Source organism: Triturus cristatus, chromosome 12 (assembly GCF_964204655.1).
Source record: "Triturus cristatus chromosome 12, aTriCri1.1, whole genome shotgun sequence".
Taxonomy (NCBI): Eukaryota; Metazoa; Chordata; class Amphibia; order Caudata; family Salamandridae; genus Triturus; species Triturus cristatus.
In genome coordinates this window covers 94,006,992-94,033,834 of record NC_140595.1, presented here as the reverse complement: position 1 = coordinate 94,033,834, position 26,843 = coordinate 94,006,992, and the positions used below count along the sequence as shown (strand labels likewise).

At 46.7% G+C, this 26,843-nt stretch overlaps 1 protein-coding gene across 4 annotated transcripts in view; it reads right to left on the bottom strand.

The window, feature by feature from the left end:
* SEMA6C (semaphorin 6C) overlaps positions 1-26,843 on the bottom strand; it is a 341,729-nt gene that overhangs the window by 144,057 nt on the left and 170,829 nt on the right. For 3 of the 4 annotated variants that reach the window (XM_085638745.1, XM_085638747.1, XM_085638748.1), the window contains exon 3: positions 21,977-22,606. The exons of the other annotated variant lie outside the window; for it this stretch is intronic. The gene's annotated coding sequence lies outside the window, so the exon portion shown is untranslated. The remainder of the gene's footprint in view (positions 1-21,976; positions 22,607-26,843) is intronic. 4 annotated transcript variants of the gene reach the window in all.

Sequence of the window (26,843 nt, the reverse complement as noted above, 5' to 3'; positions counted from 1 at the left end):
ATGTTGTGTGTGTGCCTGCGGGTTAGAGTGTGTTATGTGAGAGCAAGTGTGCGAATGTGCGTGCACGTGCAAGCATGCATCTGTGAGTGAAAGGAAGGTTTCAGTAGAGTGTGATGTCACTTTCGCTACTCCTGGCATTTTGGTGAATTGACGTTTCTGGGGTGGGGTCAAGGAGGCACCCTACTAATATTATAAAAGAGGGGCTGTTCTCTCCATCAGAACTCCCAGCTGCAACTGACAAACACATGCAGCTCTCTGGTGAAGGGGAAAAGAGGAGCTTGGTGAGGTGTGTCACATAGAACTGGCAAACCTGCCTCTCACACCAACATCATCCTTTTAACCCCTTCGACGCGCATGACGGAACGGTTCCGTCATGCACGTCGGTTGCGCTGTGCGCATGACGGAACCGTTCCGTCATGGCCCCGCCCGCGCACGGAATCTTCAGCGTGGCGTGGAAATCCACGCCGCGCTGAAGAGGTTAAACATTCGCCCTTGGCCTCATGCAAGTGCCAGTTGACTGACAAGCGTAGACAAGCGCTGACAAACTTTTGACCGCTGTATCACCGTCAGGGCCAATCTGGGAACAGCAACCAGCCACAGCAGATTGCGTCTACACATGGGTGGGTGGGGTGCTGGGGTGTGCTAGTAAAATGCACCGCTCCCGCTTTTGTTACAGGGGGCCGATAGTGCAGCACTGCTGCAAAACTGGGCCCCAGTGAGAAAACCGGCTCCTGCGGCCACAAAACCGGCCCTTACCCCTCGGCCCACTGGGGAAACGCCCGATGCCCACTACGGCCAGCCCTGCCCTGCTCATCGTATTTCCAAAGCTCTTCTCGCTATAAGCCTAAAAACAACTATACCTGCCTCACAAACAACATGTTCCCATAAAAGAACATTGATTTGGCGTCAAAAGGCAAAAAACTGCATCAACAAAATGTAATTGTATTCTTAAACATATGAATAAAAGCAACCCTCCCCCACTTCCTCGCAGCGGTACACCAGCGGTGCGTCAGCCCCATGCCCAGTCCATTCAATCCCCTGATTGGCAGGGGCGTAGCTTTGGGGTGTTACACTGCCCTAATAAATGTATTTTCTGATGAATAGCTATATACAGGTGCTTTCAGTCGGCTATGGGGAGGTGTCTGTCAGATTTCACCTCGGATTTTTGCGTACACATATTAACAAAAACGCACACACACTCTTGTTCTCAGTATTCTGAACGTCCTCAAAAATGTTGGTTATTTTACAAATTATTGTATTTTCTCTCACTTAGTTCTCCTTTCAATACACATTTCTCTCCCTTTCCGCTGCCACTTAAGCCCCTCTGCTGCGCCCTGCCTGTCGTACAATGTATTTTAATATTATATGCCAGCCTGAGTGTTGGAAAATCTGACGCTCATACCCCCACACCTCCAATCTTACTGAACAAGCTACACCCCTGCTGATTGGCCGCATTTAAGTCGTTCTAGCGCATATGTGGCGTGATTGTGACGTGTGTGGCAGTCTACGTGTTGCGAAATGGGCGGCAAGGAGGCGGCTGGCTCGTGTTCGTTTTGACGTGATGCCTATTTCTTTTTCTCACACGAAAAGACGCATTTTCAATGAACTCTTGAGCGGCGAATGAGCCCAAAGACATACCATTACGTGGGAGCTTTACAACAGGTGAAGGAAATCAGTGTAACACATTTAAAAAATATGGAGTGATAACTGCAGGGTGGTGCTGGTAGGTTGGTGTGAAGCCCGCGTTCAGTGGATATAGTACATTGTTGCAGAATTTATACATCTTCATAATTTATATACACAAAAGATTGTCATGGGTATATGTATAGAATGGCACCCTTAATGTGGCACTCAAGGCCGTACTGGCCAGTGGGCAATTGCCCGGGAGGCTAGAGCCCCAGGAGGCCGGTATTGACACTTGGAGGTCGGTTTCAGCCTTTAGGAATGATCGTGCGCATTTCCGATCGCGGCCGCAACTTGAAAGAGTTTCTCGTGTTCTAGCGCACGTTAGCACGTCTGCTCATGCGGGCTGAAATGTTAATTTTTGCCAGGGCTGTTTTAAGTTTCCAGTCCGGCCCTGGCGGCACTACACAGCCTATTTTGCAAAGCTAACAAAGCAGGGATATCAGAGGCCAGGAAGCCTGGGCAGAGAGGTGCCTGGCACCCACCAGGTCATTACAGACAATTTCCAGTCCTAGGAATGCACTCTGGGCACTGTTGTCTTGCTTTTCCTACCATTAAAGTAATAATTAGACCAACACACCTAAAAAATATTTATAGGCGCCAACTTCAGAACTAGAGGTAGTTTCTGTTACGTAGACTTCTCCAACAACGTGGGCAGCTCTCCAGCTATCTATAGGCAGCTCTCCTGTAAGCATCCCAGAGTGTTAAATTTTAAACTTCTGCTGGGTTGAAGTAATATATGTATACCCAGAATAAAATGTGTGTATTTGAGACGAGAATGCGTGGATTTTCCGAACTCAGAAGCTGGTGTTTGGGAAAATAAAATTTAATTGCCAGAATGTATTTTGATATTTGAGTGATAAATCATGCGGCGATGGGCAGATATATTACTAATATTATTACCTTGATGGCGGGGGCATTGCAGTTTTGGCTGTAAAGAATTCCAAATTGACAAAGCCCTTTTAGGTCTCGCCTGGCGAAAGCAGCGCATGCGCTCCCCTCGCCAGAGAGGACCTTATGCGATCAATTCAACCAAAGCTGAATGTACGCACTTACCGATGGACAGAAATGGCTGCTCTCGCCATTCACAATGGTAAAAATGCACGCGTAGGGACAAAAAAATGCATGTGCATGTGGACAGCCCAACGCCATCTTTGTGCGCACGCATATTTTTGTCCCTACACATCTGTGCTTTCGCTTTCACGAGGCTTCCCCCAGCATTGCTTGTTTCTCTCTATTTCTAGCACTGATACATACATACATACTATGTATTGCCATGAAGTGAATGCAAACCAAAAACTTGGACTATTGCTGCCCCCAGTCATCCATTTATGCCAAACAACCACAAAATCGGCCAACTGCTGCCTTTTGGCGCACTAAATTCTGCTTTGGGCTTCTCCCAGACCTCTAGTCATCAATTTCCAGGCAGAAGTAAACAAAATCAGTTCCAGAGACATGCAGGCAAATTAACAATTGGACTTTTGGGCTGGCACCGCCTGCAGGAACGAATTTTCACCCACAAATCATCCCAGAAGTAGACCCAGAGGGACCATCGTGCCTGCAATCTGGACTGCACAGAGGGTCCTGAGGTGCTTGTAAACTGGACAGTTCGGCTCTCTCCGCCTGCAGTCGTTATTTTCCATCAAACATCCAACAACCAGCCCGGGCACCGCCCGTCGGATCCTCGCGCCGGACTCGCGCGCTCTCCGCCTCCAGTCATCAATCTCGAGCGAATAACACAAAACCAGACGCTTCAAAAGGCACAGAGAAAACACGAAAAAATGCCTCAGCGCACCGCCGCTCCCACAAGAAGGCCATTCACCGAGCCACTTTGAAATCAAAACTGCGCAGATTGAAGTGTTTTGTCAAAAAATAAACTCCGGTCTAAAGACTTGAGAGAAGCCTTTTTAAAAAAAATCTTTTTATTAAATTTCAAAAGAAGTCAATGAAAGCAGTACACATTTACGCCACACAGGGCGCATATTTCAAAAGAAAATGAAACTAGTCCAGGTGACAGATGCATGCCCAGTGCCGATATTTTGACAGTACATATCCAATTCTCCATCTACTGTCTAAACATTGTCATGCAACCAAAAATAACAGGCCCCACGAACAGAGCAAGCAACAGTAAGCATTTTAAGATACGGTATCATCAGTAATAGCAGTAGCTAGCAAATATTGCCGAAGTGGCTCCCAAATATCATTAGGCCTAGATGCAGCAGGCAGTTCCTCTGAGTAAATGGCAAGAGTCTCCCTACAATATAATAAATCTTTCATCCAGTCTGGTATCCGAGGGCTAAGGCGACCATCCCAGGTCATAGCAACTCGCCTTTTGGCTAACAAAAGAGAAACACGTGTAAATCTACCCAGCACCCCCTTTAACTGTGGTACATGACAAAGCAAGCACGCCGTCGGCGTACACTGTATCATAACTCCCGTCATCTTATGTATATGACTGAGAATCTCCTTCCAATATGTGTACACCGCTATGCAATCCCACGCAAGATGGCAGAAGTCCGCATCGCTGCGCCCACACCTCCGACACTGCGCTGAGTCTCGGAGACCCATTTTGTACAATTTAAGAGGAGTATAGTATACCTGGTGTATAAATTTCAGATGTATGATACGCAAATTGCCATTGGGCGATAGTGTCCCTGTAAGGGTGCATATTTGTTCCCAGTCTTTCACTGTTACAGGGATCTCTAAAGCGGAGTTCCAACGCTCTAGGCTACTATCCACCCCCCCTCAGTGCTTCTCCCTTTATTGATTTATATAATTTTGTAATTAGTTTTTTCTTTGAGGGAACTACTAGCAGCAGTTGCAGAGAGAGCAGCATCGGTGGTTCAGACGGGAACTCCGAATAGTGACTTTTTAAAGCGCGCTTTAGGCGGTGTGTAGTGTATGTGAATAGCGGCGTGGGATTGCTGATGAATTCCATTCCAGTGTCTATCACGCACTTGCCCTCTGTGTATACGTCGCGCATATGTGTTATTCCTCCTTCTTTCAGTGCCCTAATAGGACCAGTCTCCTGCATAACAGATAATGCTGCGTGCACCGCGAGTGGCAGTCCCGGCGCGTATGGAGGGAGCTTTCCTGCCATCCTGCCAATTTCCTGCCATGCCCCCACCAACACATCTATTGAGTTAATTTCTTGCTTAGGTGTACCTCTTTTTGCATGACTAAGTATTCCCGACAGTGGCATGTGATGCGCATCCCCATCTTCCACCGCCAAGTGAGGGGTAAAGTCATGTGATCGATACCAAGAATAAGCGTATTGAGCCTGGGCACATAAATAATAAATATATAAATCGGGTGCACCAAACCCCCCCCCTGGCATACGGGAGCGTCAACGTGGCCCAGCTGATTCTCACCTGCCTCCCTCCCCACACTAATTTTAAAAGTTGAGTCCTGACCATTGCGAAAAAATGCCTGGTTAAAGGAGTACCGCAACCCTATCTGCCAGGGACAAAGGAAGATGCACCCACCCTTCAACCTGCTCCTCCAGTCGATGCAGCGCTCTGCCGTAGTTCTCCTTGAGAACCACCTCAGGGTCCCGATGCACCCGGATACCTAAATATTTGACTGGTTCAGTCGTCCAGATTAAAGGATATTCTAAGGGGGGGGGGGGGGGGGAGAAGACACGTACTTAATGTGAATGGAATAATCACAGACTTTTCCCAATTAATCATGAGGCCAGAAAACAGACCAAACATAATGTACTCTTGCAACACCTGCGATAGGTGGGTCTGCAGTTCTCGTATAAAGAGGACCATATCGTCCGCATACATAGATATCCCGACCGGCCTTTGATTAAAATTAAGCGCAGTCTGTCTGTGACGCTGACGTAATATACAGGCAAGCGGTTCGAGCACAAGAGCAAACAGGAGAGGCGACAATGGGCACCCCTGTCTGGTGCCCCGATCTATACGGAGAGGGTCTGAAGTAAGGCCACCAACTCTCACTCTCGCCGAGGTGTCTGTATAGAGGAGTTGCAGCCAGCGCAAGAAAACATTTGGAAGGCCCATTCTCCGCAATATGTGAAACATATACCCCCATTCGATGGAATCGAAGGCCTTAGCGGCGTCAAGCATGACCGCAGCAGCCTGGAGATCAGGGTTAAGGATGTGAAACATGGCAAATATCGTGCGTAGGTTATTGGAAGTAGAACTCCCCGGGACAAAACCAGCCTGATCCGGAAGCACCATGACAGGGAGCAACGGTTGTAGTCTAATAGCTAATATTTTCGCAAGAATTTTAGCATCTAGGTTTATTAATGACAAGGGTCAATACGACTCGCATGCAGCCGGGTCTTTATCTTTTTTTAAAAGTTTGATAAGAAGCGCTTGTCGAAGTGAGGGCGGCAGCATCCCTGACTCATGCGCTTCCGCATACACCTGAGGTATGGGACGACAATGTCCATATACTGTTTGTAAAATTCCGAGGTGAGCCCATCTGGGCCAGGGGCCTTGTTATTAGGTAGGGATTTAATGGCTTCTTTAATATCCGACTCCTCTATAGGACGCCCGAGGTATGCGCGGTGTCCATCTGCGAGCCAAACACACGCTACTCCCTCCAGATATTCGGAAAGAGCTGCGTCATCACATACGCCCCTAGAAGCGTATAGTTCACCATAAAAAGTTTTGATTGTTCCATTATGTCCTGGGGTTGATAGTGTTCCACCTCATTCTCATCTACTATCTTGTGAATATGCTGATAGTTAGCTCGAGATCGAATAGTCTCAGCAAGCCTCCTACCTGGGCGCCCAGCCTCACCATAAGCCCTGGCTACCTGTCGCTTCGATATATAGCGTATCTCTGTGCTCGCTAAATCATTGTGCTCTTTCAACAGAGCAAGAATCTTGTCAAGTGGAGTGGTCGTTGGGTCCGCAATATATTGCTCCTCAAGTTCACCCAACTGCGCTTCGATCTTCGACAACTGGCATCTGAGGTCCCTCAAAATCCCTGAAGTGGTGCTCAGACAGACCCCCCCAAATTGTGACTTTGAATGCCTCCCACAAGATTGCGGAACTGTCCACTGACCCCACATTCTGTGCAAAATATTGTATGATTGCCTGTCTTATGGTGTCGTCATATATCGGATCTAGTAATGCCTCAGCTCTGAATCTCCAGGTAAAAGGAAAGTGCGTGTTAGTTGGTATGTGGATTTCAAGCAGTACTGGGTTGGGATCTGAGAGCGTGCGTAGTAAGTTATGCACATTTATAGCACAGTCGTTATCACCTTCATTCAGTAGCCAATAGTCTAGCCTGGACCAACTTTGATGCGACGGTGTCACGTGCGTACCCACTCTCTCAGCAGCGTTCCGTAGCCTCCATAGATCTATGAAGCCCATTTCCGCCATGGCATTCCACACACACTGCGCAACTTTCACTGTACGTGCCCCTTGCGGATTGGACCTATCAAGGACAGGGTCGAGGTGAGTATTGAAATCACCCCCCCCATAGCGTCGCTGTATCTGGCCACGTCCAGAGCACTCCCAACAGCTGTACATAAGGTTGCGGCTCGTCTACCACTGGGCCATACACATTAATAAGTGTAATCAGTGTGTTTCCCAGCTTGCCCTGCACTAGAGCCCATCTCGGATCACAGTCACTCTGTGACATTATCAGGGAGAATGTTATGCCCTTCTTTATCAGTATGATTACCCCCCTGGCGTACGTAGAAAATGAAGATGCCAAGCGGTACCCTGCCCATCTGCATGCAACATTAGACTCTCTCTGCGTGGACAAATGCATTTCCTGCAGCAGAGCAATATGAATTTTATGCCTGTCTAGATGCGCTAACACCTACTGAACTTTTTTTGGATTGTTTAGTTCGCGAATGTTCAATGTCACGCAGTTGTAACTCTCACCCATTATCGCTGCTGTCTCGCACATATCTGCACTCGATCATCGACACTGACACACACCTCAGCCACCTGGAAAGATCTGTGTACGTTTCCATCACATGCAACATAGCAACAACCCCAACAAAAGGCCAGCACCCTCCCCCACCCCCCACCCACTTTGGCAACCCCAAGACGCCAAAGACAATCCCTGCTATAACTGTCCCAACAAACAGAGAACTTTGAGTCGGGGTATTCCCATGGGGGAAGTCGTAGTGGCGCGCATCTCTCTCCCCTATTTAGAGGGAGAGGGCCGCCAAACAGTCTACCACCACTGGCACACCCCCCCGCGACCTTCAGCGCCCATATGGACCATAACACTATCTAAGTACACAGGGCTCCTCGCCGATCCACACCCAGCGACAATGTATTGGACCCAAGGAGCACCCAAACGCCCAGCATTGTATAATGTACCACAGTGAGTGTCAGCGCGGCGCCTTCCCATGCATCCCCATCGAGGGCCACCCCACACCTGCAACCACACAATGCAAAAAGATCCCACAACCTCCAACATCTGCATCGTCATTGTCTTCATCATGTGAGAAATAGTGGGTAATTAGCATGTTTCCAGTGACCATTTAGAAAACCTGTCCTCAACTATACCTCCGCAGGTCCGTGAGCCAGGAGAGCAGGGAAGAATAGAAACCAAACAGGACATCTGCTACATAGGTACTATTCTACATCAGAAGTGTGTCCAGGTGTCTGTTTTTTGAACCGCAGAGTCAGTGCATACTCCATGGCTAGTTTCGGATTATTAAAAATCTTTGTTGCGCTATCCTCGCCAATCCGCACTCGCGCAGGATACAGCATCGCATATGGTACTTGCTCCTGAATCAGCACTTTACACCTTGGATCTCTTTTCTCGCCGCCTGGACCAAGGCTGTAAAGTCGGGATAGAACAAAAGTTAATTTCCTTGGTAGAGTAGCTTTCCCTTCTGGCGTGCCACACGTAGCACCGCATCCCTGTCCTGGTAATTGAGAAGGCGCGCTATAATGGGTCGCGGTGGAGCACCCGGAGGCGGGCGCGCCGCCAAAGATCTGTGCGCGCCCTCGACCACCAACATATTGGAGAGGGTTTCCGGCCCACATACTTCCCGCAGGAGAGTTTCAATATACACATCCAGCCGGCCTACATTTGTTGATTCCGGCAGACCTAGAATGCGTATGTTGTTAGGCCTCAAGCGCGCTTCAATATCCTCATTCTTGTCTTTGATTAGCGGCAATATTTTTTCAATGTCTGTCATTTTGGCAGCAACATGCAACTAACCACTCCATACTACATATACAATATAAAACATGGCACCCTTACATCCATGAACTCTATTTGACCCGGACTCCTACCACCTTTGAGCTCCCTGAATGTCAACTCTTTATTTGAGATCACAGAAAAAGAGATCACTACCTCATAACAAGCATTGAAAATTCAACAGGTCTCGCCTTTGATTAAGTTAAAGCCATTTGCTTTGCTAATGGTATTGTACAGCAAAGCAAATGGCTTTAACTTAATGAAAGGCGAGACCTATTGCATTTTTAATGCTCGTTTACATTACTTCTGGCAACTCTCCTGACGCTCTGAGGTCCTCACTGCTGGTAATCGTACATAGGGAAACGACTACGGTAATCTTGTCTGAAGCGGTCACTAGTGCAACACTATTAATAGCAGCTCAGGGTGATTTTCATTGAACAAAAGTAGAGCTAATTAAAGAAAGGGTTAGAGACCCCTGCTGTAATGGGTGTGGAGTGAGGTGGTCTGTGTGCGTAATGTGCTCTCGCGGTTTCTGGATGTTGCAAGTGAACATAAAAGTTTTGACATGGAAATTGTGTAAACTGTTTCTCCAGCCCGAGTTTTTATTCTGCCTACTGGAACTTGTAGTCTTAAATTCATAATCGGATGACCCTGGCTATGAACGAAAAGAACAAATATGAACTAGGTAAATGAGAAAACTGAGGGCACTGACTGGGTTTGTGGATGGGAGATGGGCTGGTTATGTTAAAATTGACAGCTCATACAATGTGCTACCCAGAAGTCCCAGCTCACACGTCATTGGCTAGTAGGGCCGCAGCATTCCTAAAGGCCGCTTCTGTGGGCCGACGTAAAACCAGCCCTTTGCCTAGGTATCCTATTTAGGGCACAGCAGTGGCCCTTTTCTTGAAGAAGCCATCCCTTTTAGCTTAGGGTGCAGGATGGTTTTGTTCCTCTGATACCTTCATACTAACAGCAACTGCGTTCTTACGTAGCATTTTGTTACACGAGTCTTAAAGCACTGTGATAAAAGGCTTTCACCTAACAAATGGTACGGTTTTTTAAAGCTTGTGAGGATGAATGGCCTGAGCGGCCCTGTCAGCTTCTGAACTACCAAGATTCAGTTTTTACATAGGGCCCTAGTATGAGGTTGGCGGTCTTGGAGCGGGCCGCAACGCCAGCGCCCGCTCCAAGACAGCCAAACCCATAGTGAGAACCCCTGCCGGATTCCGACAGGACTCCAGCAGCTGGTCCACGGCGGTCCCATGCTAATTACTCATATGTGAGCCTTAGCAAGGCACCGTAATGGGAACACCATTGCATGTCTCCACACGACATGGACTGTGAAGTCCATGCCGTGCTGAAACTGGGGGTGCATGCAGACAGGAGAGCACACCATGTGCCCCCCAGCATTCATCCCCTGGCACAGAGTAACAGGGGTCCTGTAGGGCTTCCTTAGTTTCCTCACCACCACACTTTTTATGGCGGGCTCACTGCCATGAAAACTGTGATGGACAGCCGCGAAACTTGTGGTGGTGAGGAAACTTGCAATATGCTTGGCGGTGCTGTGTCGGCACGACCAGCATGTTGCGGCCTCAGATCGCTGCGCCACCACTGAGGGATCGTGGCTCACAGGCGGTAGCAGTGGGCCAGTGGCGGTCCGACCACCATTGACAGAATATGGCAAATGGGCTGCCTGTCCGGCAGTCCTCAGAACACCACCATGACTACGGCGTTCTGATGGACCGCTGTAGTCATAATAAGGCCCTTAGAGGTTTCTCTAATTAATTAATTCACTGCATTGAGCTATTTTACTAGCTCTTGTCTGTGACACAATCCTGGGCACTCTGGCATGAAAGTATTCAAATCCTGAGGGTGCTGAAGGGTCATACAAATGGCAAAAATGTGCAACACCAATTTCTTAACTATAGATCACTTTCTGATTGTGGGTTGTGCTTTCCAGGGAAGAAACTCCGGTGAATGGACAGGTTGTTGATGTCGGACAAGAGAAGGTATATCTACGGCCGGCCTAGATTGGTGACTGTGGTTTAAGTTGTTGGTAATAAACAGCTCTGAAGAACGCCCATTTAAGATGTGCATAACTCAAACCATCTTTTTGTATTCTGGCATTTGTAGTTCTTCATTTACAAAAAAGAGTAGCAAATATCAGAATGGTCAAGAAAATTGCCCAGTATGAGGTCTCTAGCCTAAGCGAGGCGTAGCAGAGAGTGTAAGCAGAGGCCAGTGAAGGGAATTTATGAATGCAACTAAGGTAAACACCCAAAATGCATTTAGAAGAGGAAAAAAAACAACCATACAATTTTTATAGGGTTGGCAGACCCTATTATAGGGTTCACAATCCCTTGCCAAGCTTCAGGGTCAACGACTGTGAACCGCTGCAAGCTTCTTGGGCCTGTGTTAAGCCTCCCAAAGGGTCCGCAAACCTGGTCTCAGATTCACAGAGCCTGAAAAAGGACCATCATAGGCAGGTGAAGCGTGTTGTACTTTGTCGTCCCTGCCCTTGAGCTCATTCTGGGTTTGTGGCCCCTAGCCAGGATTTGTGGAACTCAATGGCCGCAGCAGGAGCTGAGAGGCCCACACTACAATCAGCATTTCATTTTTTTGTATTCACTGCGATAGAGGTTCCTTTGGTACCACCCACATGGACTTAGGGCTTAGGCCAGGCCGTCTTAACAGCATTATAGGCCCCCGGGCAAAGCAGTGTACTTGGCCCTGCCTGCACAACCACTCACAGGAATAAAAATGTTTAACAGAAAATAAGTGTTAAATTCTGGTCTGCATTGGGCCCCTATGCTCCTGGGGCCCCTGGGCAACTGCCCAGCATGCCCGTGCATTAAGACGGCACCAGGCTTAGGGCGTACTCACCCTGACCACTTATGTACCCTTTAATATTTTTTCCAGATTGCGAAACTGGATTCACAGAATTCAGCAAATTAACGGTCCAGATATCTCTACAAGTTATACCTTTCATATCCACCCAAAACTTTTTGGGGGTTATCTACGGGTCTTTTGAAAACTGAACGGATTGATACCAAACCAAAGCAGGTACTTAAGTAAATTTCTATTTTCACACAAGTATTATTGGCTGTATCGAAGACCAAATAATTCTATAGCAATTAAAATTGGAAAAGGACACTTTTTTGGTCAAGTCTGACAATACCCCCACCAACACTATTTTGTGACCCACTTTATGGGTCAGCGCAAAACTTAACATTAAGAACCCAAAGTGGATAAACTGTAAATGTCTGTTATGACTATGTCGCTTGTTACTGGGCGCGGCTATGCCAAACTTTTCTTATAGGAACAACTGATTGCCTATATATTCTGCTGATGACTGTATTGTTATGTTTTTAAGAAAACAATTAAAAAAATTGTTAATCAAGAACCCAAAGTGGATTAACTTTTTGTGGAAAGTTTTGTGCAGATTCGAAAGGCACAAAAGTAATTCATCATCAAAACAACAGCCCACAAACCACTCTGCAGAGCTGTACCATTATCAGGGCCTTTATGTTATTGTTGTATCTTCACTTGTATGCCATGCATTCTCCCCTTAGTGTTATGTCCCCTGCTTTCCCAGCAGATTGACTGTGATGTAATTAGAATGCTGATGTATGGCTGGTTGAGTGAATGCAGTTGAGTGCGTGGGCTGAGCAGCAAGGATGCTGCTCCCGGTGGGGCTTTCCTGCTACCTTTTTACCATCTTATACCAGACTACGACCTTGAGAATAAATCTTATTGCGTTTCACTGTACTACTGGCTACCCTGCATCTTCAGTTACCACAATGGCGACGAGGATCTTCAACTACAAGTTATGCTGTAAGGTTATCTAAATTATGTGTCAAATGGGAAAATTATTCAGCACATTATCAGGCAGTTTTATTTTAATCTGTTTGAGCCACAAACACCATCATTGTGTAATTGGTTGTAAATTACGGTTGTAGTAAATCCATAATTATGTGGTAAATCTTGCAGCCACAGAATCACATAAATTCACGGGGCCTTACCATTTTTCTATAGTTCATGAACAATCAGTGGCGTCACTAGGGTTGGTGTCACCCGGTGCGGGTAACTCATGGTGTCACCCCATCACGACTTACCGCATGGACCTCCTGCGCTCCGAGTCCACTAGTGGACACAGTTGGCAAATAACGGAACCATACAGAATCCTTAGTAACGTTTGTAAATTTAGGTCCTCTATTTACAAAGGCCATAGAAGGGTTTTGGACCGCCTACCTGCACCTGGTGGCATCACCTGAGAATAACCCCATGAACCACAGTGAGTACCGAGGGGTGGGAAGAGGGCCCACATGTATGTATTGAGCCATATAAAAAACTGTGTGCCTTCTGCTGAAGGTTTTTTCTTCATGTTGTTTAGGTCATCAGGAGGAAGGTCTTACCTTGGGGCACCAAAAAACTCCCAGAGGCAATGTCTGCTCAATAACATGTTGCTTTATTGTGGAGGCACGTGCAGACATGCAGCATTATATGCTTGGCATCCGTCATGTTCTAAACCTGAACGTCCCAATGCACACGGACTCATCTCCGAAAATAAAATGCTTCCTTGTTGTGGCCTTATGTCACCAAACCACACTGTGCCGACTGCACTCAGTGAGATGTCACAAAACCCCATTCTTATTGTTTGTTTTCTTTGGGTGTCATTTTAGTTTGCCCATTGAAATGGCCACTAAATTTGCACAGACATTCAGTTTTACTGATAAAACTATATATTGGTGACAAATGATGATGTGTGGAGCTTGGGTTTCTGTGACCATTCATCATTTGTGCATCAATGAGTTGCGTGTTCTGATTTGTTTTAACCCTATTTAAATCTGAGTTTCCATAACTCTTCAGAACTAAATGGGCTTTGTGCTTGGTTTTCTCACAGGTGAATGTGTACATTTAATTTACAGGTATCTACATATTGTTGTGGGTTACAAAAAATGATAGCCTTCCCTTTCGCACTCCCTGTGCCTGGCAATATTGTCATATAATTCACTTTACTTTCTCTGACCACAACGTGAGAGAAGTTTGTAAATACCAATCCTTCACGTTGAAAAAAACATAAGAAGCAATTTGTCAGAAGTCAAATGTCAGGTTATGTCCTCTATCTTTGAAGCATAGGAAATGTGACAAGATAAATACAGAATTTACAAGCATCTTTGTATATTGCTCGGACTAACTTTCAAGACCCACCAAAAGTAAGCTCGACCCTCCAGTGGGTCCTGAGCCACAGTTTGGGAAACGCTTTGCTGCTAAGGCATGCAACCACAGGTAGGGAAACACAAATGCAGACAGACTATTTGTGCGGTGCCTCTGTGTAACCTGTCACTTTCTGTTTGTATTTTTGTCTGTGCCCTGGATTTTTTGTCCTAAACATCTGGTGCTGCTTTTCTTTTTGTTCCTCAGTTTACAGTGCAAGTGCCTTGCCACATGATGGGGTTGGGGTGAATACCTAGTGGAACTGAGCTGCTGACCTAGGGAGCAGGGGTTGAATCCTTGTATAGGCTTAGCAGTTTTTGTGGGCAAATCACTTACTTTCGCTGCTTAAAAAATGAAAAAATGTGTACGTAGAATGGTTTTGTTGTTAAGTGCACTAATGCCCTTGGGACAGTTTCACGCTATAAAAAAACTGCATAAAAAAATGTCCAGTCTGGGGTGACCTAGAAAGAATCATGCTCCACTGAGAGACCACATACATTGTCTGTGTTCGTTTATGCATGCCTCTGTTTACATACGTTAGCAAGTTCTAGTCAGACTTGCTGACTTTGTCAACGGTCGTTTTAATAGGTCCAGCAAAAGTAAATAAACTGACTTGAAATTTGCTGGAAAATCCTTATATGCATGTGGTTACTCACGCCATAAACCCCTTAGGTATGCGGTGTTTATGTTTAAAAGGCATACGTTTCATGACGTTTTTACAGTGGGTAGTTTAATAACAAGAGGTGCATGGCACAGTGGCGCAACCGCCCTGACCTTTCTCAGTACCCATCAGCACGTGATGCAGGTGTACTTGTGAGTGGGTGACATTGCCTTTGTCAGACAGCAGCCCTCATGCATGCATCTCTTCCCAGGGGCATCCAAGCTGACTCCAGGTGAATCACTGTAATGTTACATGAACTGTAACTGCAGTGTGTGTGGTCTTCCGGGTACTACGAGCAGCCTGATTGGATTACACGAAACATCTTACCTTTTAAGACTTCACTGTGGTGGTGGCTGGGCCCCTACCGTATGGGTTCTGCTTCTGCAAATCGCCCAGCAGCCCTCCCCTGCCGAGACTGTCTCTGTCTTCACGAAGTCTAAGCGTGTGGTGATGGTGCGCGTCAGAGGAGCACAGCGCGGGGGCTGGCCCAGGGCCGTCATTGGTAGCGCTATAAGATTGACGGCCCTGGGACCCACAAACTGGGTACGCCACCGCCGCGCATCGCACCATCACCACTATGCTAGTAGGTGGTGAGTGCGTGGCGCTGGCGTGCACTGCAGTATTTGTTCCTCTGAGTCCTGATTATAAAGCAGTCAGAGGCAAGGCTGCAGAGCTGTGTTACACTTACACAGCGTAACCAGATTGGTGTCACCCAGGGCCGGCTTTAGGGCTGGTGGCGCCCTGTGCGACAATGTTTGTTGGCGCCCCCCCAATGACCACCTCCACCTCGGATTCTCTCACTAGCACCCTTTAACAGTGACCAAGTCTCCATAACCACACCCTCTCAGATGCATTGAATTAGTTATACAGCACCACTCATACCAGTGTAGGGTGTCCGAGCACTTTGCATCACACACACATTACACAGAGACAATCAATCATACGTGTGTAAATCAGTGTATAGGCAATGTTACATAAGCCAAAGGACTAAAAGTGTAGGAGTCACATGTCATCCATACTGGTAGGCAGTATAGTTTAAGAGTGCTTGGTGTGGAGAAGCACAAACTCAGAGTCGAAAAAGAAACAGCATAGTTGGGAGTTTTCTTTAAAAATAAGAATCGATTTCTAGCCAAATTAACCCTTTTTGCAACATTAATCAATGCTCTAATAATGTATATTTTGCGGTGTGTATGCAGTTCTAGGATGAAAGTTAATAGCTCACTATCCTATATTAGGACTTTAAGTTATAAATTGCAAGTAACAAAAGGATGTCTCTTTGGAAAGCAGTAGCCTGCAGATCTGTTTACATCATACGGACTCTGTAATCTACTCGGTACACGTTCTTTGCAGCAGGCACATTAACCCGCTGCACTAACTTCACATAAAAGTCAAAACCTCATCTATACAAAATGCTGATCTCTGTCCAGGAAGATAATTAATCACACGAGTTATCTTGACATTTATGTGAGGCCTGGTAATTGATGGGGGAAAGAAACGCTGCAGCAGGTGCTTCAAAAGCACAATAAACTTTCACACATGGCGGCCCTGGTGTCACCCCATACGATGGTGTCACCCGGTGCGGTCCGCACCCCCGCACCCCCCTAGTGACGCCACTATGAACAATGTTTTTTCACAAAAAGTAAAGCTAAACATTCTGATCCCAACCGGTGCTTCCTTCAGCGGCACTTAAAATAAACATGTAATTGGAAAAACTACACAACTGGTTACATGTAATATGGCCTTACATTGCCATCTCACGGTTTTTGTGACATTTACAAACCACTCTGTGTTCAATCTTGCGGCTTATGATTTCATCAGACCCACTTAAGGGCAGTAATGGACCATATTATAGGGTTACCTTGTGAATCCTCCATCTCAGACTCCTTCACTCTCTCTAAATATATATAAAGCAGACACCTCGACAGCATCTCAGTGAAAATAAGCGTGGTTTAATAAATGCACATTAACACAGTTATTGCTACACTGCAAATTCTATATCATTATCTCAGTAGAACAACACTGACATGAGACAAAAATGGAATACTGCCTCACAGACAGAATGTTAGAAATACTTTGTACAGAAAAATAACTTTGCTAATGGTGATGAGGCCTCTCCAGTGTGATCTCACATCACTATACCATATAACCACTTCCACCCTAGCATAAACCATATATGCTGCAATGCAGAATGTAATATTTTATTGATTATTGTAGAGGGAGGGGTTGGGCATCAAGACCAGGGCCACTGAAATTATGCGACAGGGAAGAGACAAATTAGGTGGCAGTGTTTTGTGAATTATGCGGGAAGAAAGGCAAATTATGCCGGGTAATGGGGCACAATTTATTATAGTATTACTTCATTATTTTTGTCAAGGTCAAAATCATCTTTATTCGGTCATAGTTTGACCATAAAAGCACAGAATAAACTCATTTACATCTTTAAAAATCTAAATACCACTTTAAAAGCATCCTTAAGACAATTTGTCATCAAAGTGCATAGGTTCTTTTCAATTTGAGAGCAGCAATGCTATTGCGAGGAACAGCAATGAAACATCAAGTGATTGTAAACTTTGGAAATAGATCAAACCCTCTTTGCTGTAATTACGGTGCTTATGCAGTAGGAAGGGACGTAAAAAAGGAGTCATATAAAGTTGTTTCTTGTACTTTTTAGGTCTCGCCTGACCCAGCGCATGCGCTGGTCTGGTGACACTTTTTGTGAGGGCTCAAAAAGTGCTACCACTGTAGCCTAGAGCTACAGTGCATGTGCGCGGGCACACGCGCGCCTCACTTTCGCGGCCGCACTGCCGCGTTTTTTTCCCCCGGTTTATTACTTCTATGTAGTAATGGTGGCACCCATGCGTCGCCATTACTACAGAGCAGTAATAAACAGAAACAAGCATTGGCATAGCCAATAGGTCTCGCTTTTGGGACCTTATAAGTATTTAGTTATGCAACTGTTGCGTGGCTAAACACTTATAAGGTCCCAAAAGCGAGACCTATTGGCTATGCCAATTCTTGTTACACTTGTTAACACTGTCTGGGTATTGGTTGCACCTCATTAGTACCAGTCTAACACCCAAATATAGCAACAAGCAACAGAAAGTTAAACAAGTCAAGCTTTGCACAGGGCCTTCCACTGCGTTGCAACGCGTGTTGCAGCGTTTTTAATAACTTTTGAACCGTTTGAGCTTGAAATAAATTATTTTTTTGTTAAAATCTGCAGATTATGCAGCAGCAGATGGATTATGTGGCAAATGCGTAAAATCTACAATTATGCCAAAATACCGCAGCTGCACAACGCATAACTTCAGTGGCAATGATCATGACCCACTTTCAACAATAGTAACTGCGCAACTGCACAAAGCGTATTTTTATGGTCCTATGCTTTGGACAGATTTGTACCATGTGGCAAATATGGATAAAAAAGCCATTTTGTTAGGACCATTAGGACTTATGGTAGTTTTCCGATTAAAAACAGCTCATTCATTTCTTTCACTGTTTATGCGTCTTAAGGTTCCTTAGGACCAATCAGGGGACTTAAGCCTTTGCAGCATTCGCGCACATTTCCAAACAATACTTTGATTGGTCACTGAAATCTGCAATTCACTTTGAATGAGGTGTGGGTCTCAAGCAGGAAACTGCTTCTGCTTTCCCAAAACAATGGGCGCCTGTTTCTGGGTGGATCAAAGTATTTATGGAGATCCACTTGGAGAAAGTTTGGAGACTGCATGCAGCTCACAACTACACTGGCAGCCAATCCGAGGGATCCCGCTCTGCACAGGCGTCCGTGCCCAGGTCAATTTTCTCTTTACTGTGAAGATATCAGTGGTCAATACAAGGGCATTTTTTTAGTTCTGACACCAACTTCGATCAAAAGGCGCTTCACTGTGCTTGCACGAGGGCCCTAAGATCTTCTCTGTGCTCCAGGAAGCTTCCCTGAGAGTCACGTCGCTTTGCTAATGCAGGGGTCACTTCAGGTTTCGCTTTACTATCTGTTTCCAACTGCCAGTAAACATTGATTCTTTGCACTGGCACCTGCAGTCAGTCCAAAGGCTTATCTCTCATTGGTCAGTCCAAAGCTTGAACGCCACTATTCAGTCAAATGGCCCATATTTTGAAATGGCACCACTGTGCTGCCTGAGTACCCCGTTTCTGTGCTTGTGTGTTTTTTTAGAGTCAATCAATGAATCAGGATTTATAAAGCGTGGCTAATCACTAGATAGAGTATCCAGGCGCTTGCAGGGCCCGGAGGCTTATTCGAACAGCAAGGTCTTGAGGGCCATTCGGAATTCCGGAAGTGAGGTGATCGTCCGGAGGAGCGTGGGGAGGCTGTTCCATGTCTTTGCTGCGATGCGGGAGAAGGAGCGTCCTACACTTCTGCTTCGGTAGATGCGGGGAGCATGGGCAAGTGAAAAGGAGGCGGAGCGTAGTCCCCCCCCCCCCCCTCTCCTGGCATCAGAGGTCATTCTGTGGTCTCCTCCTCGACTACAGCATTAATAGAACCAACTGTTTTCTAAATGAATTAGCAGAGATTAGCCTGGTGCATTCCTGCAGAGAGCGAGTGTGGGCATCACCTGCCAGGGTCTGAAGGAAGTCTTTGTGCTTCAGGCAGCCAGCTGCCAGGCTGGTGAATTTACACATGTTGGATTAGCTAGGATTAACCCTCCAGCACCTAAACGGAGCGTCCCAAAAATAAACACCAGTTCAACGGAAAGGACTAAAACAGTTGTATCCCCATCACGCCTGCTATCGCGACAACTTCACTCCTTCTCAAGGGCAAACCCTAAACTTCATATTTTTAATAGATAGTTTTACTGTTCTGGGAGTTGTTTTATTATTTGTGAAGGCCAAAATCAGAAGGAGTGACCGAGAGCTGGCTGGGGATGTGTAACAACCTTCAACCCAGCTTAGCCTACGCGTCTCAATCCTGACTCGCAGCATGCTCTTCTGGCCGAGAACTTGGGGACACACCAGACTCAAAATACAAAGCGCACACGGTTGGCTATTCCAGCACACACCTCTGTCAGTGACAAAATGCAAAATGTTCACCATCTATTTAAACTGCTTTGAGGGCCCCTATATCTTCCACCACCCAGAGCAACTTACTCACTGACACGCAGGGCTCCTGCAGTCCTGTGATCTGATGGAATTCTGGAGTTGCAAGAAACAGAAAACGGACTACAGCTCAAACGGATCAATAGTTATTAAAACCTCTGCGCACACTGTGATGTGCTGTGTCAGACACTTCTTGTTGGCCATGTGCAGGAATAGTTTTGACAAGATGGTGTCAATACCCCCAAATGGGAAATGCAACCGAGTTTGGGAAGAACAGGCCTTTGTAGAATTAGGAAAATGGGGCTGGTGTTACTACTTGGGCACCATCTGGGCTGAACGGTTTACCAACCTCTTGGTGTATGGCCCGCTGTTAAGAGGCTGCAGTGTGTTTTCTACACATATCCATATTCTATGTGTTTTACGCACTCCCAAAATACTGTACATGATGCAGAGCACTTTACAAAACCTGGGTGGAATTAGATTTTCTTTACTTCCACGATGCAACGCACCCACCCACACATTGCTCAATCCATCAATGCTTTGTCCACACTGGAACAGAGAAAGATTGAGAGCACATCTAAGTATCAACAACAATAAAAGGGTTTTGTTTCTTGACTCATTACATAACAACGTGTTCTCAAAGCACGGAAATATTTTACAAAAATACCCAGAGCTAAACAAAATCCCAGAAGTTTGGCATTTTGTTTGAAAGTCTTAAATCCTAAAGTGCCTTTTAGGAGAACGCGTACACAATAATGATATAATGTACCATACTGTTCTGCAGGGCTGTGTTTTAAAGGGACGATCTTCCTCCATGGGCCACAAAGCGGGGAGACAGGTAAACCACAATCTAAAGAGGAGTGTCAATGCATAACTAGGATGCTCAGAATCACAGATGCAAACTTTTTCATACACAATGCTTGCAAATCTAAGTTTGTTTTTCACTGAGTGGGGCGTTGTGTTGTTTTATGCAAACAATTTTATTGTGGGAGATCGGAATGACAATGTTAAAGTGACCTTTCTGTGCTTCCAAGCGAGGAAAATCATAAACTCTTTGTAAATATTATTTTGAATAGAATAGGCTGAATATATGTAATTTTCTTTAGGGCTCATGTACCATTCTAGCATTTTGTATGAAAATAACTACACAAAAATGTCTCTTCTTTGATGCCTTACGTGGCATCCTTTGTCACATGATTTAGCCTCCCCTTTCACATATCTTGGCCCTTCAATGCCACATAATTTATATTCTCCATGACTAGATCGATGTCATCTTTGAACTTCCTATGTTTTTCATTACCATGGAGTTCTGCCTTGCTGCTAGTAGCTGGGCCCTCATTAGGTTTCGCTTGCGCTGTGCTTGAGAAATCTATTGTTTTTAATATAAACTTAAAAAGGGACTTGCAACCCGCCTCCTCTCTTTCCTGGCTTCTAATTGGTTCCTGTGCGCGACACTTACTTTTTCTCCATTTCTATTGGCTGTAGCACATTTTCCTGCATTTGCCTGAGCTTGTTACCGTCTGCTTCTCTAATCAGTTTTCCGCCGCCAAAATACTATTACCATCGCTTGGGCTGAACTATATGCTCATAAAGTTTTGCCTTTTACTACAGCAGCATATTTATATAACAATTAATCACCCGGAGAGATTACGTGATTTGCATAGAATCACAGAATGTTGCGGGGCAACGGTGAGACTCGAATCGGGATCCCCAGCTCTCGAGTCAGCCGCTCTGACCGCTGCGCCACACCCTCTCCACTCCCATGTTATCTGTCAGGGAGCCATTTACTTTTCCCAGACGATAATTGATGAAAGCAGCTCTTTATTCATTAGATGGGCGAAACCAATGAATTACCAATGTTTGTTTTTAATGACTGTGGGGTTCTGCCCTGGTGCTAGTATACATTGCACTGATGAGGACTGTCGATAGCAGGCTTGAAAGAACAGATCCGCTGCATCACCAGGGAATGGGCTTTGCATCCCCAATGTGTGAGCCGGTAAATATGAGCGTCAACCAGAGCATTTTTGTATGGACCTACCCACAGCTCTGCCAATCTCCCCCACTCCTGACCTGTAGCCGAATGGCTGTTCCAGTGCTGGCCTATGCACACAGCCTGCCAATGAACCAATCATGATCTGTGCCCTCCCCCTTTTCAGTACTTAAACCTACACACAGACAAAAAGAGAGTCAAGAGAGGATGTATTTTTCTTACCTTTGTGTCACACCGGGGTTGTGGGCATAGATGTGATGAGAACGGCTTCAGGCAGTGGAGCAGCCGGCAATCCACACAGGTAATCAGCCAGCCTTGAGACAGGTAGTTAAAGGGTCACTAGGCAGCTAGGGAGCGATGTTTAGTCGGTATCTAGTTGGTCTCAATGAAAGCACCAGCAGTGTCTCCACCCAGGCAGCAGAATGGCATCCAGGCAGCTGGTAGAGAGTCTCCAGGGAGGTAGGGTTTAGAATTCCACAGAGATTGCAGATTGGTTACCAGGTAGCCAATGGGAGATCTTCTGCACCTCCACGCGTAGGGTAGATGTCACCAGGCTTGTAGCGGGGTGCAGGGTTGGGGTGTATAAAAATAAGCAGCTTGAGAATAACCAGGCATATGGTGAGGGATGTCCAGGCAGGTAGTGCAGGGGTTTTAGGCAGATGAGGGGTTCAAGAGTGGTGGAGAGAAGCCTTTCAGTTACATTACAGGGTGGTTTCCAAGCCTTCCGGCAGAGGGTGGGTCGATGTCCAGGCAGGTAGCGAAAGAGTAGAGAGGCAGGTAGAAAGGGATATCTTCAAGATGGCAAAGTTGTCTGTAGATGGATGGGTGAGGCCGATGGTCATTTCCTCCAGGCTGTAAGACAGAGAGACTGTGGTGAGCGCAAAAGAGTTAGGCGCAGTGGCGGTAGCGGGGCAAAGGGCATGAAAAATAAAAATAAAAATCACTTACCTCTGCTCTTCCTCGCTCTCGGAAGCAGGAAGCACCCAGGCTCTCCTCAGCCAATCACAACGCGCTGTCACATGACAACAGCATCGTGATTAGTCTGAGTGCCCCGGTTCGGCGCTCAGGTGGGGACTGTGAACCTGTGCATGATATCCACCCAAGCTGTGCATTACAGTATGGTGGAGAACATGCTAAGTGCGCATGACTGTTTGGCCAGCCCAAGACGGCCAGCCAAACCGTCATGCACACTTACAGTGCATATACCTCCTGCTCTGTGACAAGAGCCCTGCCCCACCCAACCTGGTTCCGTAGAGAAAAGTGAAATGCTAATAACACTGTTATTATCATTTTATTTTTCCTTTGTCTCAATTTCCAGAAGCAGGGGGGCAACAATCCGTGACTTAGCGGAGAAGCCGCCGCTGGTTAGGAGGCCAACAGAGGAGAACGGGGCAGCTGGAGTTAACAAAAACACAAACATTCTACACCTACTGAGACCACTCAGCTATGAAATGTTTCAACTGAATACTTTATATTTACCTTTGCACAGTGCAACATGCAATATAGAGCTAAGCATTAAATATTCCATCCGTTCTCCGCTCCTTCTAGGAGCTTTTTAGTCTAAGAAGCCAGAGGGGTCTCCACCAATGATCTGACTTATTAAAATCCTAATAACAGGAGCAGCTTCAAGTCCCACTTGGAACATAACCTGATGTAGAAAAAAAAAACTTTCAGCAATCTCCAATGATGGGGCTTAGCCCCAACGCGCTCTATCTGCACTCTGTGTGTGCCACCGACTGCCTGCGATAACAGAATGCAGGTACACAGGTTTTTTCTGCTTTTGTGTATCAACTTCAGCCCAACTATAGTGGCAACTAGAGACATGCAGTGGCGGTCGGCACAGGTAAAAGTGATGGGGAAGGGCAGGGGCCGGGTAAGTTGACATACGACGGCATGTCAAATTGAAAATAAATAAAAAACAAAACCACTTACCTTGCGCTCTCCGCATCGCCAATAGGGCGATGTGGAGAGAGTAAGCTAAGTGGTTTTATGTTTTTATTTATTTAATTTTACTTATCCAGTCGAATGTCGACTTACCCGACCCCCCACCCCGCCCCAACCACTCTTACCTGTGCCAGCCGCTACTGGAGACATGCCGAGAGGGAATGCATGCATACAGATGGGAATTATTGGTATAGCCGCTGACGTTTTTCTGCACTTAGTAAGGAATGGTGGAATGATGGTCTCAAGATCACGGACCATGATGAGTACTATCCTCCCGCCCTGCTTGATCTCTGTGTTCTTTGACACCATGGATGAAAACATACTGCTGAGCACCTACACACAAAGAAAATACTACAACAGCGCTGTTCTACAATGCTTCAAATGTTGCCTACAAGCAACACCCAACTTGTTGTAATGGACACCTCCAGGTCTCTGGCTATCCATGTAACCTTCAAAGTACTACAAAACGTCTTCCATTTATGAATGATCTTCACTTTACACAAGGAGTCGCGGAATATTATTGAAGAACAAAAAATCAGTACACACAATACTCGTTTTTTACCAGCTCTTCCGAAGAGTAACCTCCAGCAGAGACAACATTAAAAAAAAGACATGCCTTGCTACCTCCAGCACCAAGATTTACAAGACACAACTCAATGAAAACAAAGGGCTAGTTCATTGCAAAATGCCATAGAGAAACGTAGAGTCCGGGATTGGCTGGACTTCACGAATACAAGTAACTTAATAGTAGCGGCCGGTGTCCTTACAAAGTGGTGAGGTGGGGGAAGGGGGGTGACAGGGGACGACGGACAACCAAACCCCCCAAAAAAGAAAAAAGGAACTTACCTGCCCCTCAGATGCTCCTCTCTGGCTCCGTGCACTGCACGCACAGGCTCCCAGAATCCCCTCCAGCCAATCCTGATGCAGCTCTTATGCTGAGAGCCGAGTCAGGATTGGACGGAGCGCTCTGAATTTGCACGCCGATGTAGACTGGGAGCCTGTGCCTGCTGTCTCCAACCCTGCAACGTAGCTCGGGTTGAAGACAGCTTCAGTGCGCATGACGGTTTGACAAAGTGTAAAAGTGGCCGTGTGTGTGTGGGGGGGTGTAGAAAGCAGGGCCGGACTGGCCGTAGCGGGCACCGGGCAATCCCCCGGTGCGCCGCACGGGTGGAGGCTGGTTTTGAGCCCCCTGGGGTCGTTTTTATTACAGGGCCGTTTTTGCAGCATAGATGCAAAATCGGACATGTAACAAAATCGACCGAAACCCGGCCCTGGCAAAGAGCTCGGCCGCACCCCCAACCCCCCGGGGGGGCCGGCCGAGCACTTTGTCAAGGCTGGTTTGGTTCCCAGTCCGGACCTGGTAGAAAGAGGTTGGGGACGACAAAATATACAAATTATTTATTAAAAAAAATAAATACCTGCAGCTGCCTGTGTCACACACTTCTGCTCCTCTCCTCCACAGGCACAGGTTCCCAGACTCCACTGCGGCCAATCCTGACGCTGCTCTCATGTCATGAGACCGGCATCAGGATTGGCCTGAGCACTCTGAAGTTGCGATCCCAGTGTGAATAGGAGCCTGTGTCTGCTGTCTCCAACCAGGCAAAGCAGCTCAGGTTGGAGACAGCTTCAATGCGCAAGACGGGTTGGGCGGCCTGAGACAGCCGGCCAAACCATCATGCGCACTGACAACAGTGTAGAACACTCCTCATGCAGCCAGTCATCCCCCATGGCCCGCCCCTAAGAATCGTCAGAAAAACAAAAGTAAAATGATAATAAAACGTGTTTATTATTGTTTTATTTCTCTTTCCTGACGTTTTGAGGCAGCTGGCAGGGGAGGCGACGCTCCTCCACCATAGCGGAGGAGCCAACGCTGTACATGACCCCGATTTCTGCAACAACATATCCGACTGACACACTGAGGAGCACGACACTTCCTTTAGATATGCCAAGAATGCATCCGCCCATTAATACAAAATGTAACCTCTAGTGGCACTTCCATGCCACTGCACAACAAAACAAAAGAAGGACATTGAATCCAGTGTTCTAGTTCTTGCTTTGAACAAATGAAACCGAGGAGTCTGAGCACCTCTAAAAATATCAGCAACTACCGACGGGTCCTTGATTCTAGGCTGAAAACTCTCGAGAAAAGGCTACAGGGGATTGGGTTGTTGGTAGTGTAGGAGAGAGAGGAAGATGCCTGTATGGAACAAAAACGTTTCAACGGGGAAGCAAAGACTCAGTAGAAAGGAAGCACTGGAAGCAGCAGCGGCTCATCCGCAATGGCGTAGGAGCGTTGCCCCACTGGCTCAGAGCCAGCAGCCGAAAAATAAAATGATATTTTATTATGGTTTGATTTTTCAGCTGCTGGCTGAGCCTGCCTGTGTTGGGAGGGGTGGGGCCGGGATGGGGGAGGAGGCCCCCTGTCTGTTTGGCCGGCCGTCTTAGGTCAGCCAAACTGACATGCACACTCATGTTTCTCCAACCCAGCTGTTTTGCAAATGGAGAAACAGCACATATTTCCTGTGCCTGAGCAAGCGTTAATCCAGCCCGCTCAAGCCAACCCCCAAGCTGCTTTCATGCTTGAGACCAGCGCGGGGATTGGATGGGGAGGCCGTGATGCTGTCCCTGGAACTGCTGGGACCAGGAACTGGAAACAGAGGAGTGCGAGGCGGCCAGCAGCACCAGGTAAGTCTTTTTAAAAAATGTTTAATTAATAAACCCAATACCGCATGCTTCCCCGGCGCACACACCCCATCACCCCTCTGCACCCCCTCCATCCGCCACACCACTCTTTATCTGTGTCAGCCGCCACTGACTGCATGTCACAGTGGACAGGAGGAGTGCAGAACAGAACACAATCCTACAGCGAAGAACAGACTGATGTTAGCAAAAGTGAGGCTGGCTTTTGGGGCATGCTACTTCACACCACACAACGTCACTCCACGCAATCCCATTCCACGTGATGTCTTTCCACTCCACACAATTTCACTCCAAACTATATGTCACTCTACTGCTCTCCATGCCTTACAGTGCCTCTCCAATAACATACCACAGAATACTACTCCACGCCACACAATGCCACTCCATGACACTGAATGCCACTCCATGTCACACAATCCTATTCCACTCAATGTCACTCCACACA